Source organism: Eurosta solidaginis, chromosome 4 (assembly GCF_040869045.1).
Source record: "Eurosta solidaginis isolate ZX-2024a chromosome 4, ASM4086904v1, whole genome shotgun sequence".
In the NCBI taxonomy this organism is placed as follows: Eukaryota; Metazoa; Arthropoda; class Insecta; order Diptera; family Tephritidae; genus Eurosta; species Eurosta solidaginis.
Window position 1 is genome coordinate 227,103,117 of NC_090322.1, and position 17,843 is coordinate 227,120,959.

Here is a 17,843-nt window from a genome sequence, read left to right on the forward strand (position 1 = left end):
ACTGGATGGAAATTTTACCAATTGTGCTGTTAGGACTGCGATCAAGTTTACGTGAAGATGTAAATGCCAGTCCTGCTGAGCTGGTTTATGGAACTTCCTTAAAGCTTCCTTGTGATTTTTTCGACGCTAAGAATGATTTGTCTCCTTCCGATGAATTTGTCAAGCAACTGAAATCTTCAATGAACTCGCTGCGTCCAATTGAAGTTTCGTATAAATCAAATCGTTCTGTTTTCGTACACAAAGATCTTGCTACTTGCACTCATGTATATGTTCGTCGCGACGCTGTTAAAAAGTCTCTTCAGTCACCGTATGATGGTCCATATCTAGTGGTGAGCAGAAATGATAAAGTTTTTAACGTCAATATTAATAATAGTACCAAATCAATATCAATTGATCGACTCAAGCCAGCATTCGTATTTAATACTGATATTTGTGAAGATCCTCGAACGATTTGTGTTCCAATACACCCTCATGTAAGAAGTCGTATTCCACGTCATGTACGCTTTAGATCGAGACTTCATCGTTAAACAAAGTCTCTGGAGGGGGAAATATGTAGGACATTCACTTGTTAAAAAAACAACTAGTTTATTTTAATTTTATCAAACAATTTTTTATATAACTTTTTGTAAAACATCAAAATGAAAAAAATATTTTCACTCTAAATAAATTTTAGTTGCTAAAGAATTATTGAAAAAATAAAGAACGCTTTATCGTATTTATCAAATACGATATAGAATTATGGCATTTTTTTCATTTTTCGTAATTTTCGATATCGATAAAGTGGGCGTGGTTATGGTGGGATTTCGGCCATTTTTTATACCAAGATAAAGTGAGTTCAGATAAGTACGTGGGCTAAGTTTAGTAAAGATATATCGGTTTTTGCTCAAGTTATTGTGTTAACGGCCGAGCGGAAGGACAGACTGTGGACTGTGTATAAAAACTGGGCGTGGCTTCCACCCATTTCGCCCATTTTCACAGAGAACAGTTACCGTCACAGAATCTATGCTGCTACCAAATTTGAGAAGGATTGATAAATTTTTGTTCGACTTATGGCATTAAAAGTATTCTAGACAAACTAAATGAAAATGGGCGGAGCCACGACCATTTTGAAATTTTCTTTTATTTTTGTATTTTTTTGCATCATATCATTACTGGAGTTGAATTATGACTTAATTTACTTATATACAGTAAAGATATTAAATTTTTTTTAAATTTGAATTTAAAAAAATTTTTTTTTAAAAAGTGGGCGTGTTCTTCACCCAATTTTGCTAATCTTTATTTAGCACATATATAGTAATAGTAGTAGCGTTCCTGCCAAATTTCATCATGATATCTTCAACGACTGCCAAATTACAGCTTGCAAAACTTTTAAATTACCTTCTTGTAAAAGTGGGAGGTGCCACGCCCATTGTTCAAAATCTTACTAATTTTCTATTCTGCGTCATAACGTCAACCGATCTGCCAAGTTTCATCGCTTTAACCTTTGGCAATGAATTATCGCATTTTTTCGGTTTTTCGAAATTTTCGATATCGAAAAAGTGGGCGTGGTTATAGTCCGATATCGTTCATTTTAAATAGCGATCTGAGATGAGTGCCCAGGAATCTACATACCAAATTTCATCAAGATACCTCAAAATTTACTCAAGTTATCGTGTTAACGGACGGACATGGCTGAATCCAATTTTTTTCGATCCTGATTATTTTGATGTATGGAAGTCTATATCTATCTCGATTCCTTTATATATGTACAACCAACCGTTATCCAATCAAACTTAATATACTCTGTGAGCTCTGCTCAACTGAGTATAAAAACCAGATTGTCGCAACACAAATCAGATTTAAAATATTGCCAACAGTCTAATAATCAAAAAACAGCACTAATGTCTTACTGTGCAGCTAGCGGCCATATACCGAGCTTCGAGAGCGCGAGCATTCTCCAACAAGAACAACACTACAATAAGCGTTTTCCATTGGAAATGCTACGTATCGTAAACACTCCAGAACACATTAGACTGAACTTTAAAACTGATATTGACCATTCCGCTCACAACTATAAATATTTACTAACAAACAAACGACCAGTACCAAACTCCACTTCACGGCGGAAGGACGTGTAAAATAATGTATGTGATATTTTTAATCAATTTTATTGTAAAGTTTTTGGTTTCATTTATTAATAAAAATTTGTTTTTACGTTTGTAGTTCCCTGAGGACGGCTATCGTAGTGTAACCGAAATATATCGGAAGAAAAAAACCTATGTGTTTCATTTATTAAAAAGACCTTGAGCCAGCAGAATCGCCAAATATTTACAAGAACGCAGGTCGCAAAAAAGCCAATAGTATTTGCCATTTTATTTATTGAATTTTATTAAAACGACCTAAGTGTTAGGAGCAAACAAAGCTTTACTTAACTGCACCTTAAACTCACCATAAATAACTTGGCTAAATTTAAATAGTTGTTGCTTAAATGAAAATATCTTCATTTGAAGTGGAAAGTTTCATTTGATATGACAAAAGTTTCATCTGATTTGAAAGAAAGTTTATTTTGACATGAAAAAAGTTACATTTGCTTTGAAAAAAATTTCATTTGATTTGAAAGCAGTTTTTTTGATTTGAAAAGAGTTTAATATGCCTTATAAAATGTTTCATTTCCTTTAAAAAAATGTCATTTGATTTGAACAAAGATTTCGTTTGATTTGAAAAAACGTTTCATTTGATTTGAAAATAAATTAATTTGATTTGACATAAGAAATTCTTTAGCTTTGAAAAAATTTCATTTGACTTGAAAAAAAAAAAGAAATTCATTTGACTTAAATAAAGTTTCACTAATTTAAAAACATTCATTTGCTTTGCAAAAAGTTTCATTTAACTTGAAAATAGTTTTATTTGATTTGAAAATAGTTTTATATGATTTGAAAAATGTTCCAATTAATTGAAAAAAAATTTAATTTGCTTTGAAAACACCTTAATTTTATTTGAGAAAAATTTAATTTGACTTGAAAAAGTTTTATTTGATTTAAAAAAGTTTAATTTGACTCCAAAAAAGTTTAATTTGGTTTAAAAAAACTCTCATTCACTCTGAAAAAAGTTTCATTTGATTAAAGAAAAGTTTACTTTGACTTGAAAAAAGTTTAATTTGACCTGAAAAAGTTTAATTTGGTTAAAAAAAAAGTTTCATTTGCTCTGTGTCATTTAATTTGAAAACCCTGTATCGTTTAAGAATCAACACTCAACCAAACAAAGTCAGCGATTTGTTTGTGATCAAACCGACAAAATCGTTTAAATTAAATAGATCTAAAATAGTTGTATACTATTTATAGTATATACATATATGTATGTACAACTAAATACTTAGTATTAATAGGTGTACTTTTGATGATCTTACAACAAATAAAACAATGGACACAGTAAACTATAGGCACATCCACATACCTTCTGCGCCGTGAATTCGAAGCTTGTCCAGGTAAATTGAAGCAACCACGCGGAATTACCATGCGTGCATTGCCCTTGGCAGGACGTGAGCCGCCCATTACTTGTAAACCAGCCAAATAGGCAGCATAACCATCGCTTAGCACCGTAGCATTCGATTGCAATTTTTTACTAACCTAAAACGTGTATTAACAAGTAAGGAAAGTTAAGTTCGGGTGTAACCGAACATTACATACTCAGTTGAGAGCTATGGTGACAACATAAGGGAAAATAACCATGTAGGAAAATGAACCGAGGGAAACCCTGGAATGTGTTTGTATGACATGTGTATCAAATGAAAGGCATTAAAGAGTATTTTATGAGGTAGTGGGCCATAGTTCTATAGGTGGACGCCATTTAGGGATATAGCCATAAAGGTGGATCAGGGTTGACTCTAGAATGCGTTTGTACGATATGGGTATCAAATGAAAGGTGTTAATGAGTATTTTAAAAGGGAGTAATCCTTAGTTCCATAGGTGGAAGCCGTTTCGAGATATCGCCACAAAGGTGGACCAGGGGCGACCCTAGAATTTGTTTGTACAATATGGGCATCAAACGAATGGTGTTAATGAGTATTTTAAAAGGGAGTGGGCCATAGTTCTATAGGTGGACGCCATTTAGGGATATAGCCATAAAGGTGGATCAGGGTTGACTCTAGAATGTGTTTGTACGATATGGGTATCAAATTAAAGGTATTAATGAGGGTTTTAAAAGGGAGTGGTGGTTGTGGTATAGGTGGTCGCATTTTCGAGATATCGCCATAAAGGTGGACCAGGGGTGATCCTAGAATTTGTTTGTACAATATGGGTATCAAATGAAAGGTGTTAATGAGAGTTTTAAAAGGGAGTGGTGTGAAGGCGTTTTCCAGATATCGACCAAAATGTGGACCAGGGTGACCCAGAACATCATCTGTTGGATACCGCTAATTTATTTATATATGTAATACCTGTCAAGATTTTAAGGGTTTTTTATTTCGCCCTGCAGAACTTTTTCATTTTCTTCTACTTAATATGGTAGGTGTCACAACCATTTTATAAAGTTTTTTCTAAAGTTATATTTCGCGTCAATAAAACAATCCAATTACCTTACCATGTTTCATCCCTTTTTTCGTATTTGGTATAGAATTATGGCATTTTTTTAATTTTTCGTAATTTTCGATATCGAAAAAGTGGGCGTGGTCATAGTCGGATTTCGTTCATTTTTCATACCAAGATAAAGTGAGTTCAAGTAAGCACGTGAACTAAGTTCATTAAAGATATGTCGATTTTTGCTCAAGTTATCGTGTTAACGGCCATGCGGAAGGACAGACGGACGACTGTGTATAAAAACTGGACGTGGCATCAACCGATTTCGCCCATTTTCACAGAAAACAGTTAGTGTCATAAAATCTATGCCCCTACCAAATTTCAAAAGGATTGGTTAATTTTTGTTCGACTTATGGCGTTAAAAGTATCCTAGACAAATTAAATGAAAAAGGGCGGAGCCACGCCCATTTTGAAATTTTCTTTTATTTTTGTATTTTGTTGCACCATATCATTATTGGAGTTGAATGTTGACATAATTTACTTATATACTGTAAAGATATTAAATTTTTTGTTAAAATTTTACTTTAAAAAAAATTTTTTTTTAAAGTGGGCGTGGTCCTTCTCCGGTTTTGCTAATTTTTATTAAGCGTATATATAGTAATAGGAGCAACGTTCCTGCCAAATTTCATCATGATATCTTCAACGACTGCCAAATTACAGCTTGCAAAAATTTTAAATTACCTTCTTTTAAAAGTGGGCGGTGCCACGCCCATTGTCCAAAATTTTACTAATTTTCTATTCTGCGTCATAAGTTCACCTCGTCTACCAATTTTCGTCGCTTTAGTTGTCTTCTGTAATGAATTATCGCACTTTTTCGGTTTTTCGAAATTTTCGATATCGAAAAAGTGAGCGTGGTTATAGTCCGATATCGTTCATTTTAAATAGCGATCTGATATGAGTGCTCAGGAACATACATACCAAATTTCATCAAGATACCTCAAAATTTACTCAAGTTATCGTGTTAATGGGCGGACGGACGGACGGACGGACATGGCTCAATCGAATTTTTTTTCGATCCTGATTATTTTGATATATGGAAGTCTATATTTATCTCGATTCCTTTATATATGTACAACCAACCGTTATCCAATCAAACTTAATATACTCTGTGAGCTCTGCTCAACCGAGTATAAAAAAGGAAAAAAATCTATTATTTTGTATAACACTTTCACGCATACCAACTTACTTTGCCTACAATAAATATTTGATCGGGACGCAAACCCACATTGGTATACACCGTTATATCTTTGCTGCTACCACATGCGGCGACTATAGATATTCCATGATTTTGAACTAAATTATTTAAATAAGCGGTCTAGTGGCCCAACGGATCTGTCAATAGCCCATCGGCGAATGAAATAAGACCATGTGGAAAATTGTGTTGACTTAACCATGAGACTACTCGCTGTTGTTGCATATCTGGACGTCCTGTAATGTAGATCAACAAATAGCCCAGCTCTTGCCAATGCCGGCATACATCAACTGCACCAGCACGTACTTTTGGATCACGCCCCGTCACCGACATCGATGCTGTAAAGGAACCATCAATACTAAACACCACACATTCGGTCATTGGTGGTACAATGGCCAAATAACAATCGACTGATGTATGATCACCGCGTACAATCGTTTTCACTGGATAAATACCATAGCCCAGTGCAACTTGATCGGGTATGCTATATGAGATACGTCCCGTTTTATCAGTCAATTCGGTGGCAAGGAATGTCCATTCGCCAGCTGGTGGATCTTTCATTAAATGTATATCGACTTTTTCGCCATGCAAAGTGATCATATCGAGTGGGCCGTACATAAAACGGGCATTCAAACGTTGTTCACGTCCCTCTAATACAATGATATCGTTGGTTCGATGATTGGCAGCAACGTTTTTCAACTTGACGGAAGTACGCTTTTTCATCCATTTCTCACGTGGTTGACTCGGATGGAAGGTGACGGTGTCTTTGTCATCAGCATATCCGACAAATGGAATGCCATCGAATTTGCCAATCTGGAAATAATGGAATTTTGATGTAATTCATAAATTTTTTTATGGAAAAAAATTAGAGTTTGTTTAGAAGATTTAATAATTCTCTTTTCTTTTAACCTCTTAGGAACAAATTTATCTATTGTTGGCCTCGTGAGGTGACACGATTTGACTTATATTTTTTCAGGGTCAATGAAGAAAATTATCAATATTTGTGACTTTCTGTACTACGAAAAAGTGTCAACGTCAGACATTGAACAGTAGCCTTCAAGGCTAGCATTTAGAAAGGATCAAAATTATTTAAAAAATTCGCTTGGGAACAGTTCAAAGCAAAAAGGTTGAAGAAACTAAGAATGTCTCTTCCGTTCTCAATATATGAGATGAAAGCTGGATCCCGGATTAAACAATAGAAATATGTAAATAAAATCTGAAAACTGATCTTATGTTAAAGCCTTGAAACTTTAGTTGAGGGTGGGAACAAGAGATAGATGACAAATGGGGGCAGATACGTTTTATGAACTCGTTTAAGAACAGATATAAATAGGAATTCTTGTGCGAAGAACATTGATGGAGTCTTGTTTTTTTTTTAGTACTCTATAAATTTATCATGACCCGTGGTTTTCATCCAAGGACTACGAAACTGCATAGGTTGGGAGGGCATTAATGGGAACTATTCACCATACCACTCGAACAAGTTTATATTGTGAATTATATTATACTATTATTCTCCAATTAGCGGAGGATGTGATGAAACGACTACTCTTTCTCCCCATCCCCACAACTTCTGCAGATGGAACGCTGTGAGCATATGCTCTTGTATGAACATCGGTGAATTAGTGCAATATGTTAATCATAAGAAAAAATTTCACACCTTTCCTATCCAAACATTGTCATAAGAACCTCAATACCGGACAATCATTTCGGTTAGGTGCGATCAAGTTTGTTGGCCTAAAACTGTATTCTGCAGTGTTCCTCAGAAGATAACTTAATGATGGGTGCTCGTGACTGTCGGCCTCGTTTATATCCAGTTGGGAATATCGAGATACTCTATGAGCGCCAGCACAGATCGACCCCTCCTTGCAAGATATCGCGGGTGCAAGCAAAAATCGTTACATTGACCTCTAAGATTTTATTGTTTTGGAGCAGGGTAGCTGCTGCTTCGAGTAAGATGAAGCCCTTGATCTCCTTTCATTCCTCGCGCGAAGTATATCTTATATTTTGTATAAGTCAACCACTTCGGTAATAAAGTCCTTGTTATATGTTAGGTCAGCTTTGACTCCGTTTAACGCCAAATTCTCATGTCAGCTAATATCTTATTTATACATTCTGGATTTTGTTAGACTAATAGTCTCAAAAAGTTGGAGGAAGAAATGTCCATTTTTCTAATGAACGGGACACGCTCCGTTTTTGCGGGATTGTTCGGCATAACAATGTCTAACAGAACAAATAGCACTAAATTTATTTTTTTACTTCGCTCCACTAGAAATGGCATATCGTTCTGAGCCCTTATTCTGATATTAAGTCCGCCCTAGAATACGACGTAACTCATATCAGAGCCTAAGAAATGCTTTCACGTTTTTGTTCACGGCTCTGCTCTATGCTCTGATCCTGTTAAGAGTATCAGTGCGCATTTCTCGTAGGGCCAGTTCAGTTTCTCCTTTGTCCATTTGTGGAGTAACCGTGCATGGTTGAAAAAAAAATGCAGATCACGTGTTTTTCCCTGGTCCGCTGAACTGATAATCGGTTCTTACTTAAAGTGTTCCCATATTCTATTTATACTATTCCCATCTTCTTAATAAATTGTAGGATATCATTTAAACCGTTGGTTGTGTTGAAGTGTTTAGCGTTTTATGAAAATAAGAGTGTTTTTTTTTTTTTTTTAATGATAACGAAGCTCTCTGACGAAGTTGCGAAAGTATCGAAACGCGTAAGATGGAAAATTTAAATTTTGCCTCATAATTACCTGCCGTGAAACTTCAACTAAGGATATTAAAAAAATATAAAATGGTATCTGAGATTTGGTAGTGTGCCTATTTATTCTGATGAATAAAATGCGTGCGGCCACCGTGGTGTGATGGTAGCGTGCTCCGCCTATCACACCGTATGCCCTGGGTTCAACTCCTGGGCAAAGCAACATCAAAATTTTAGAAATAAGATTTTTCAATCAGAAGAAAATTTTTCTAAGCGGGGTCGCCCCTCGGCAGTGTCTGGCAAGCGCTCCGATTGTATTTCTGCCATGAAAAGCTCTCAGTGAAAACTCATCTGCCTTGCAGATGCCGTTCGGAGTCGGCATAAAACATGTAGGTCCCGTCCGGCCAATTTGTAGGGAAAAATCAAGAGGAGCACGACGCAAATTGGAAGAGAAGCTCGGCCTTAGATCTCTTCGGAGGTTATCGCGCCTTACATTTATTTTATTTTTTATTAAAATGCGTGCTCACTCGTGGCCTTATTGGCCTACACACGGTGCATCTCACTCTCTAGTCAGCTTTGTACGTATACGAGTCAGCCAGAATCATGCCTGTGGGACTAATACTAAAATATTTTCACTTACACATCGAAACTGACTCTTGAATCTGATTCACTGTGTGTAGACCCTATTAGAAGTATTTTTTTCGAGATATCATCGGTTTATATTCTGTCACATGTTCTCGAGGTTGTTGAACTCTACGGTACATAGGTTTTTTCTCTAAACCTCAAGCTCTCACCAAAATAAAAAACACCTAATCAAATTTTTTTCTTTAAAATAACCAATACTCACCTGTCGCAAAATGAATGCAATCACATCGGCGCTCTCCCAATAACTGGCATGGAACAAATGCGGCAAAGCGTGAGCTGGAAAATTACTCAAACCTTCCGGGCAATATAAAGCGTAATCTAAACGTTTTGTGCCCCACCATTTCATTTGGACTGCAGAGATAATGTATATATGTATGTAATTTATATGACTAATAAGTCTAATTTTACAAGTGTCAATATTTTATGTAAACTAGGGTGGGCCAATTTGTTTTAGGCAACTTTTTCAAAATCATTGTCATACAAACATATCACATAAAATTGTAAGTCATAGAATTGTAAGGCATTACCAATTTTGGGACTTAAGTCAAAGAGAATAACTACCTTGCTCTTATATTTAAGGATATTTCGAACTCATTTCGAGTTTTCGAAACTTCTGGTAGTTTTTGTTCTTTCATTTTTGAAAAAGGCTTCTTTGACTTGTTTTCACTTAAACAATGTGCTAGAAAAGGTGTCGCTAAAAGAAACTGGTCCATCCTAATGTAATTATGTTATAGTTATTTTACAAGTTTGAGTTTCTTAGCAGTGCTACAATGCTTTATATGAGTAACGTGTTATGTTTAGGGAAACTTTCTCTCTAAAACTTATGCTCAAGCTTTCTAAATATACTAGCAACTTACGTGAGTGGATTGTACTTAGCGATATATTTTCAATTAGGACAGATATAGTACTTTGCACAGAAGCATCCGATAAACGTCTGCCACTAAATAAATTGCTGGCATCGTTAAAATGCTGCGGGTGAGAGTGAATGACCTCCACTGTAAAAGGTAAGTTAAATAAATATATTGAAACATTTTCTATTAATTAGAAACTCACATAAATGATAAGGCTGCCCATTGCCTAATGGGTACTTAGCATAGCGTGGAACATTTACTGGTACCAACATGGAAAACCTGGCGCTGAGCAATGGCTCCAGACGGAAAGCAATTGGATCGGTAGGATGGAATAAATTGTACACTTGATTACAGTTTGGTCGGACCAACTTACCCGCCTTAGCATCGTGCAACTTGCGTGATGCCAACACAATGGAGAGCGGTGAGCCAAACATAAAAAATCACCCACTTCAAAATCCAGATTGTTACCGCGCGAATCACTCGATGAGGAGCGTCGACGACGTGGCGATGGTGCAACCAATAAACGTTGCGCATCTAAATCTGAATAGACAAGACGTTCGTCGTCATCTGTGCGTGATGAACGGCTACCGCCACCAAAATCACCAGCCCCATCAGAGCAATTACCGCGGCACAACGCCTCACAAGCCAACAGCGAACCCATCGAATCACCCAGCATTACCACTTGACCAGCGAAACCGTGACCCTCTTCAGATTTCATAAATTAATGATAAACAATATTTGCTGCTGTCACTGTCTTATTAACGGTATCTTGAAATTCTGGTGATGCCACCGATAGCAACGGTATTGCGCCAATAGGTACATCGGCTATATTTGGTATATCGGCTGCCGATGGCGAAGCATCAAATGAGTATGGACTAAGGCTAGAGAGTATACCCAATGCATCGGTACAAATGGAAGGAAATGGAACCATTTTTATTGTGACATGACTCAGCAAACTTGGATAATGTTGACGCATAACCCCCTCGAAAGCGCCGCGAAATGTGGTAATGTCTGACTTCTTGGCGGTCAGCTCACTGGTGGCGTCTGAAATGAATAAAAAAAAAAAAACATTATTAACTTCATTTTGCAAGCATTTAATTCTCACGTCTTACCTAAAACGCTGCCCGCATGTACAACGAGTATGAGTATAGTGGTGCAACAAGATGGTGCACCTGGCGAACCTGGCGGTGAAGTTTCATGTGCACGATCTATGCTAGCCGAGGAACGCAGTTGACGCTTATTGCCACGTTTGGAAGCAACGCGCATAAGGAAGTCCTGATTGAAAATGCTATATTCTTCACTATCTTTGTAAGCCACACCACTAGTTGGAGACGGACTGTCATCACCTTCACCGAGTAGTTCAAGCGAACTCCATTTGGCAAGTGAGTTTGTCTCATTGATATCTAAATCAAAAACGAAAAACATTGAGTTATAAGGATATGCAGGTATGCAAGCAACTATTATTAGAACCAAGGAAAATCGTGATGTGTGACTGCGATTTGAATGGCGCACCGATTTTTACACGCAACTTTCAACTGCGATTTGAAAGTCGCACCGATTTGCATTATTTTTGGTGACCCGAACATTGATAGAAAAATAATATTGTGGTGACTATTAGCATCACTAAGTGATACTCACATCACTAGGCGGTTATTAAATAAAGGCACAACAACAATACAGCAAGCTGCCACTCTTGGTACGTAAACAAATTAATCATCATTTACGCAAATACATACAATGCAATAAAGAGATATTACGCGCACACACTTGTGGTCATTAGCAGAAATAGTGCTGACATACACACGCACATGAATATGAGAAACGCCTAAACTGCAAATATACATTTATATCGCTGGTAACCAAGCAAGTGATTCTAGAAGGCGAAACGTCTAGACTTTGGTAGAAATATGCAAATGAAGCAACGGAGAGTATAAAAGCAGCGCAAGCTGAGTAGTCAGTAATCAGTTTGATTTAAGCACGCTATTAGTTGCGAAGTGAAGTATAATTGTAAGTACTCCCAAAGTAGTCTAATAAAGACCATTTTGCATTATTGGTTATTGGAGTTATTTATTCAACAGTTTAGCGATTCGAACGATAACAGTAGGTTTGGAATAAGCGGAATTTCTCTAACTTCGTTACAATATGATGTAAATCACAATCACAACTTTTGTCTCAACAAAGAAACTAGCTGCGACAGCGTGAGTCAATGCATTTGTGATTTGTGCTGCGATTACTAGTGATATTGTCACACCGATAGAAAGATAAAACTAAATCGGCGGATAAGATTCATAGAAATCACCGTGACTGAGCTAGATTTCGTTCGGAAGCATGTTTATCACAAAACGGCTGGGATCAGAGAAGTCGTTATCTGCGAAAATATAAGCCAATGAGATTGTGATTGAACTAGCTACTGCTAGTTAGTCGCAGCACAAATCACACATACATTGACTCACGCTGTCGCAGATAATTTATCATATGAAAGAATCTGTAATTGGGTCGATGTTTCTGATTATTGATAAGTATGATTGGGAGTGTGAGACGCGTCAGTTACGGTAATTCTTCTGCACCTGTCGCTCCAATTTACTGTGCTCTTTTAGATGCTCTGACGAAATGGCAATTACAGACGTAATTTTCGTCTCCTTAAGAAACTATGTTTTCGGTATATAAAGTACTTACTTAGTCGAAGAACTCTTCGTCAGAGTTCGACTTAGTATCCACCTCTAAACGTTCCATACGCCAATTTGCAACCTGAAATTTTTGAATAATTAGTTATTTTGCTGGGAGCAATACTTTTGTAAAAGACTATAACAATGAGGTGGTTCGGTTTACAAAGTGAGTAGGCGTTTTCAAAGAGCGAAATGAAAATGGCGCCATCTATGTGTTACATTTAACAAGATTTTAACTTCTGTGTGGAAAGTTCTTTTCACTCTAGAACCGATCACACCAAACGTTCGCTTTAGTTTTGTTGTAAAACTAGAAAACTTCTATAAGAATGAAAACCAATTAAACAATAAAAATAAAAAAAAGGAATACGATTTTGCATTCAGATATTACATTTAGTAAAACAAAGAAATTTACGCGTTTGTGGTGTGTACTCTTAGCATGCGGCTATTAATAAATTTTTTTAATTAGAGTTTTCGTTTAAATTTAAAAAAATCGTGTTAACAAGAAGAAATACAAATGCAAGTTTCGCAAAGTAATGAAAAATTGAATGTCTTGAAGGGTGAAGGAGGTCGCAAACTAAGTATCGTTTTAAAATTAGATACTAATTAAATTGGACCTCAGTCGAGGGAATGCGTAATTAAAGAGGTAAGCTTTGCCCTCGTATTAAAACCCTGAGCTAACTAAGTTTGTAGAGGGAATACATATTAAGTTAGACGTTAAAATTTTTCTTTCGTTACTTTCAATTTCGCCCGAGCATAGATGCTAGGAACGAAAGACACCGCGGCTATCTGAATCGCTTCAATTACTTGCTTACTTAATTGGCGCTTAACCGCTTAAACCGTTATGGCCGTCCTACAAAGCGCACCAGTCGCTCCTTCGCTATGCCTAGTGGCACCAATTGGTCACACCAAAGGAGTTTAAATCGTTTTCCGGAGTGGTGGCCGCCCACTTCTTCTGCTTCCATAGGCGGGTTGCGATAAAAATACTTTCTTAGCCGGCGCGTCATCTCTCATTCGCATAGCAGGGCCTAGCCAGCGTATCCGCTGCATTTAAATTCGATAGATCATGTTTATGGCTGCGTAAAGCTCGTACAGCTCATCGTAAAATCTTTTTCGGTACTCGCCATCGCCAAGGCGAAGAGGTTCCTAACCTTTCGATGAACTTTTCTCTTTATCTCTTCAGCTGATGCTGTCATGGTGCATGCTTCTGCATTATATAGCAAGAGGGGACGGATAATTGACTTGTAGAGCATGATTTTTGTTTGCCGAGAGAGCACTTTCCATGTCAATTGCCTACCTAATCCAAAGTATCATTTATTGGCAAGAGTGATTCTTCGCTAGATTTCAGAGCTGATTTTATTGTTAGTGTTGATGCTAGTTCCCAAATAAACGAATTCTTTTACTATTTCGAAATTATGGCTACCAACAGCTGGAGCGATGTGTTCAATGTGCCCTTGCGAGCAAAGTTGCAACAAAGTTCACATATCACTTATGGTTGCCGTCACGGCGTATCTCCTTTGGAGGTGTAGATACTCATAACTTAAGAAAATGCTTACTTCGATGAAAACTTAAAAGACACAGCAACAAAAACTTGGTAGACAGGGAACCGCCTCCCAGACGCATATTGAGTCAAATTTGTGGGAAGTTCTGTGAGATATCGCAGTTGTTCAGTGTACCAGCGCTGACTTTCAAGTACGCCTCAGTTCGTCATTTGAGCCCAATCTCAACCTAAGCAGAGAAGGACCTCAACATGCCTCAAGCGGTCCGGGTTGCATTAGGTTGAGTTGTAGATACCCCGGTAGGAGAAGCATGCGGGTTGTGATACCACATGCGATTACGGTGATAAAAGTTATAGCAATATAAAAATATAATCTTGAATGAAACCTATGTCGGACTTGGTTGTCAAGACCGAAATATTTTTGCCAATTTTTATACTCAGTTGAGCAGAGCTCACAGAGTATATTAAGTTTGATTGGATAACGGTTGGTTGTACATATATAAAGGAATCGAGATAGATATAGACTTCCATATATCAAAATAATCAGGATCGAAAAAAAATTTGATTGAGCCATGTCCGTCCGTCCGTCCGTCCGACCGTTAACACGATAACTTGAGTAAATTTTGAGGTATCTTGATGAAATTTGGTATATAGGTTCCTGAGCACTCACTGAGCACACACTGAACGATATCGGACTATAACCACGCCCACTTTTTCGATATCGAAAATTTCGAAAAATTAAAAAAAAAGTGCGATAATTCATTACAAAAGACAAGCAAAGCGACGAAACTTGGTAAATGGGTTGAACTTATGACGCAGAATAGAAAATTAGTAAAACTTTGGACAATGGGCGTGGCACCGCTCACTTTTAAAAGAAGTTAATTTAAAATTTTGCAAGCTGTAATTTAGCAGTCGTTGAAGATATCATAATGAAATTTTGCAGGAACGTTACTCTTATTACTTTATGTCTGCTTAATAAAAATTAGCAAAATCGGAGAACGACCACGCCCACTTTTAAAAAAACATTTTTTTAAAGTAAAATTTTAACAAGAAATTTAATAGCTTTACAGTATATAAGTAAATTATGTCAACATTCAACTCCAGTAATGATATTGTGCAACAAAATACAAAAATAAAAGAAAATTTCATAATTGGCGTGGCTCCGCCCTTTTTCATTTAATTTGTCTAGGATACATTTAAAGCCATAAGTCGGCCAAAAATTTACCAATCCTTTTGAAATTAGGTGGCTATGCCCCTTTTAATTGTTTTCTGTGAAAATGGGCGAAATCGGTTGATGCCACGCCCAGTTTTTATACACAGTCGTTCGTCTGTCCTTCCGCATGGCCGTTAACACGATAACTTGAGCAAAAATCGACATATCTTTAATGAACTTAGTTCACGTGCTTACTTGAACTCACTTTATCTTGGTATGAAAAATGAACGAAATCCGACTATGACCACGCCCACTTTTTCGATATCGAAAATTACGAAAAATGAAAAAAATGCCATAATTCTATACCAACTACGAAAAAAGGGTTGAAACATGGTAAGGTAATTGGATTGTTTTATTGACGCGAAATATAACTTTAGAAAAAACTTTATAAAATGGTTGTAACACCTACCATAAGAAGAAAATGAAAAAGTTCTGGAGGGCGAAATAAAAAACCCTTAAAATCTTGGCAGATATTACATATATAAATAAATTAGCGGTATCCAACAGATGATGCTCTGGGTCACCCTGGTGCACATTTTGGTCGATATCTGGAAAACGCCTATACATATACAACTACCACCACTCCCTTTTAAACTCTCATTAATACCTTTAATTTGATACTCAAATCGTACAAACTCATTCTAGAGTCACCCCTGGTCCACCTTTATGGCGAGATCTCGAAAAGGCGTCCACCTATAGAACTAAGCCCCACGCCCTTTTAAAATACTCATTAACACCTTTCATTTGATACCCATATCGTACAAACATATTCTAAAGTCACCCCTGGTCCACCTTTATGGCGTTATCTCGAAAAGGCGAACACCTTTAGAACGAAGGCCCACTCCCTTTTAAAATACTCATTAACTCCTTTCGTTTGATACCCATATTGCACAAACGAATTCTAGAGTCACCCCTGGCCCACCTTTATGGCGATATCTCGAAACGGCGTCCACATATGGAACTAAGGAATACTCCCTTTTAAAATACTCATTAACACCTTTCTTTTGATACCCATATTGTACAAACAAATTCTAGGGTAACCCCTGGTCCACCTTTATGGTGATATCTCGAAACGGCGTCCACCTATGGAACTAGTGATTACTCTCTTTTAGAATACTCATTAACACCTTTTATTTGATACCCATATCGTACAAACGCATTCTAGAGTCACCCCTGGTCCACCTTTATGGCGATATCTCGAAAAGGCGACCACCTCTACAACAACCACCACTCCCTTTTAAAACCCTCACTAATACCTTTAATTTGATACCCATATCGTACAAACACATTCTAGAGTCACCCCTGGTCCACCTTTATTGCGATATTTCGAAACGGCATCCACCTATAGAACTAAGGCCCACTCCCTTTTAAAATACTCATTAACACCATTCATTTGATGCCCATATTGTACAAACAAATTCTAGGGTCACCCCTGGTCCACCTTTGTGGCAATATATCGAAACGGCGTCCACCTATGGAACTAAGGATTACTCCCTTTTAAAATACTCATTAGCACCTTTCATTTGATACCCATATCGTACAAACGCATTCTAGAGTCAACCCTGATCCACCTTTATGGCTATATCCATAAATGGCGTCCACCTATAAAACTATGGCCCACTCCCTCATAAAATACTCATTAGTGCCTTTCATTTGATACACATGTCATATAAACACATTCCAGGGCTTCCCTCGGTTCATTTTCCTGCGTGGTTATTTTCCCTTATGTTGTCACCATAGCTCTCAACTGAGTATGTAATGTTCGGTTACACCCGAACTTAACCTTCCTTACTTGTTTTTTTTTTGTGTTTGTGTTAGGCTAATTATTGACCACTTTGTTGCTTTAGTGCACTAAAACGGCTCGACGTTATCTAGTTCTGACCATCCGCATAGCTAGCGGAGTTCTGTACTCTCTACTTCCCCCTATGATCACTTCAGTTTCGCGCCGAGAAATTTATGTGACAACTTCTTGGAATACTGATATTGATTCAGATTATCCCAACTTTAGTTTGATCCAGCCCCAAACAAGATTAGGCACTTTTAGACTACACTTACGACTGATCTCAGAATTTTGGTAAGACTCTTGACTTTTGCTTAGACTTTAAGTTCCCTTACAGTATAGATATCATCACATTCAGTGCATTCTTAATCGGTTCAAACTCTGTTTGGAAGACTATACATTAGCCGTGTTTTTTTTTCACACGCGTATACGTTTACGTTTGCGCGTAAAAAAATGCTAATCCTCGCTTAGTTAATGTTTAGGAGACCCATCTGGCGACAGTGGTTAAATAACTAGCTACAGCACAGGGTGTACCGAAAAGCGGAGACACAACCCTCTGATGGCCATAGGGGATAACATATAGCTGAATCAGTTGCGATGAATTGTGGACACGCATAAAATACATAGAATTAGTGTAGAGGGTGAAACAGAGAAACATATTTCAGTTACATCTGAGTATAATGCGTATTGCAATTATGTAGGACAAATTTTAGGCGCAGCAATTTCAGAGGTGTATTTAAAGTTTGAC

At 37.2% G+C, this 17,843-nt stretch overlaps 1 pseudogene; it reads right to left on the reverse strand.

The window, feature by feature from the left end:
* Positions 1-669: 669 nt before the first annotated feature.
* Positions 670-17,843, reverse strand: part of LOC137248793 (protein retinal degeneration B-like) — a 44,590-nt pseudogene continuing 27,416 nt past the window's right edge.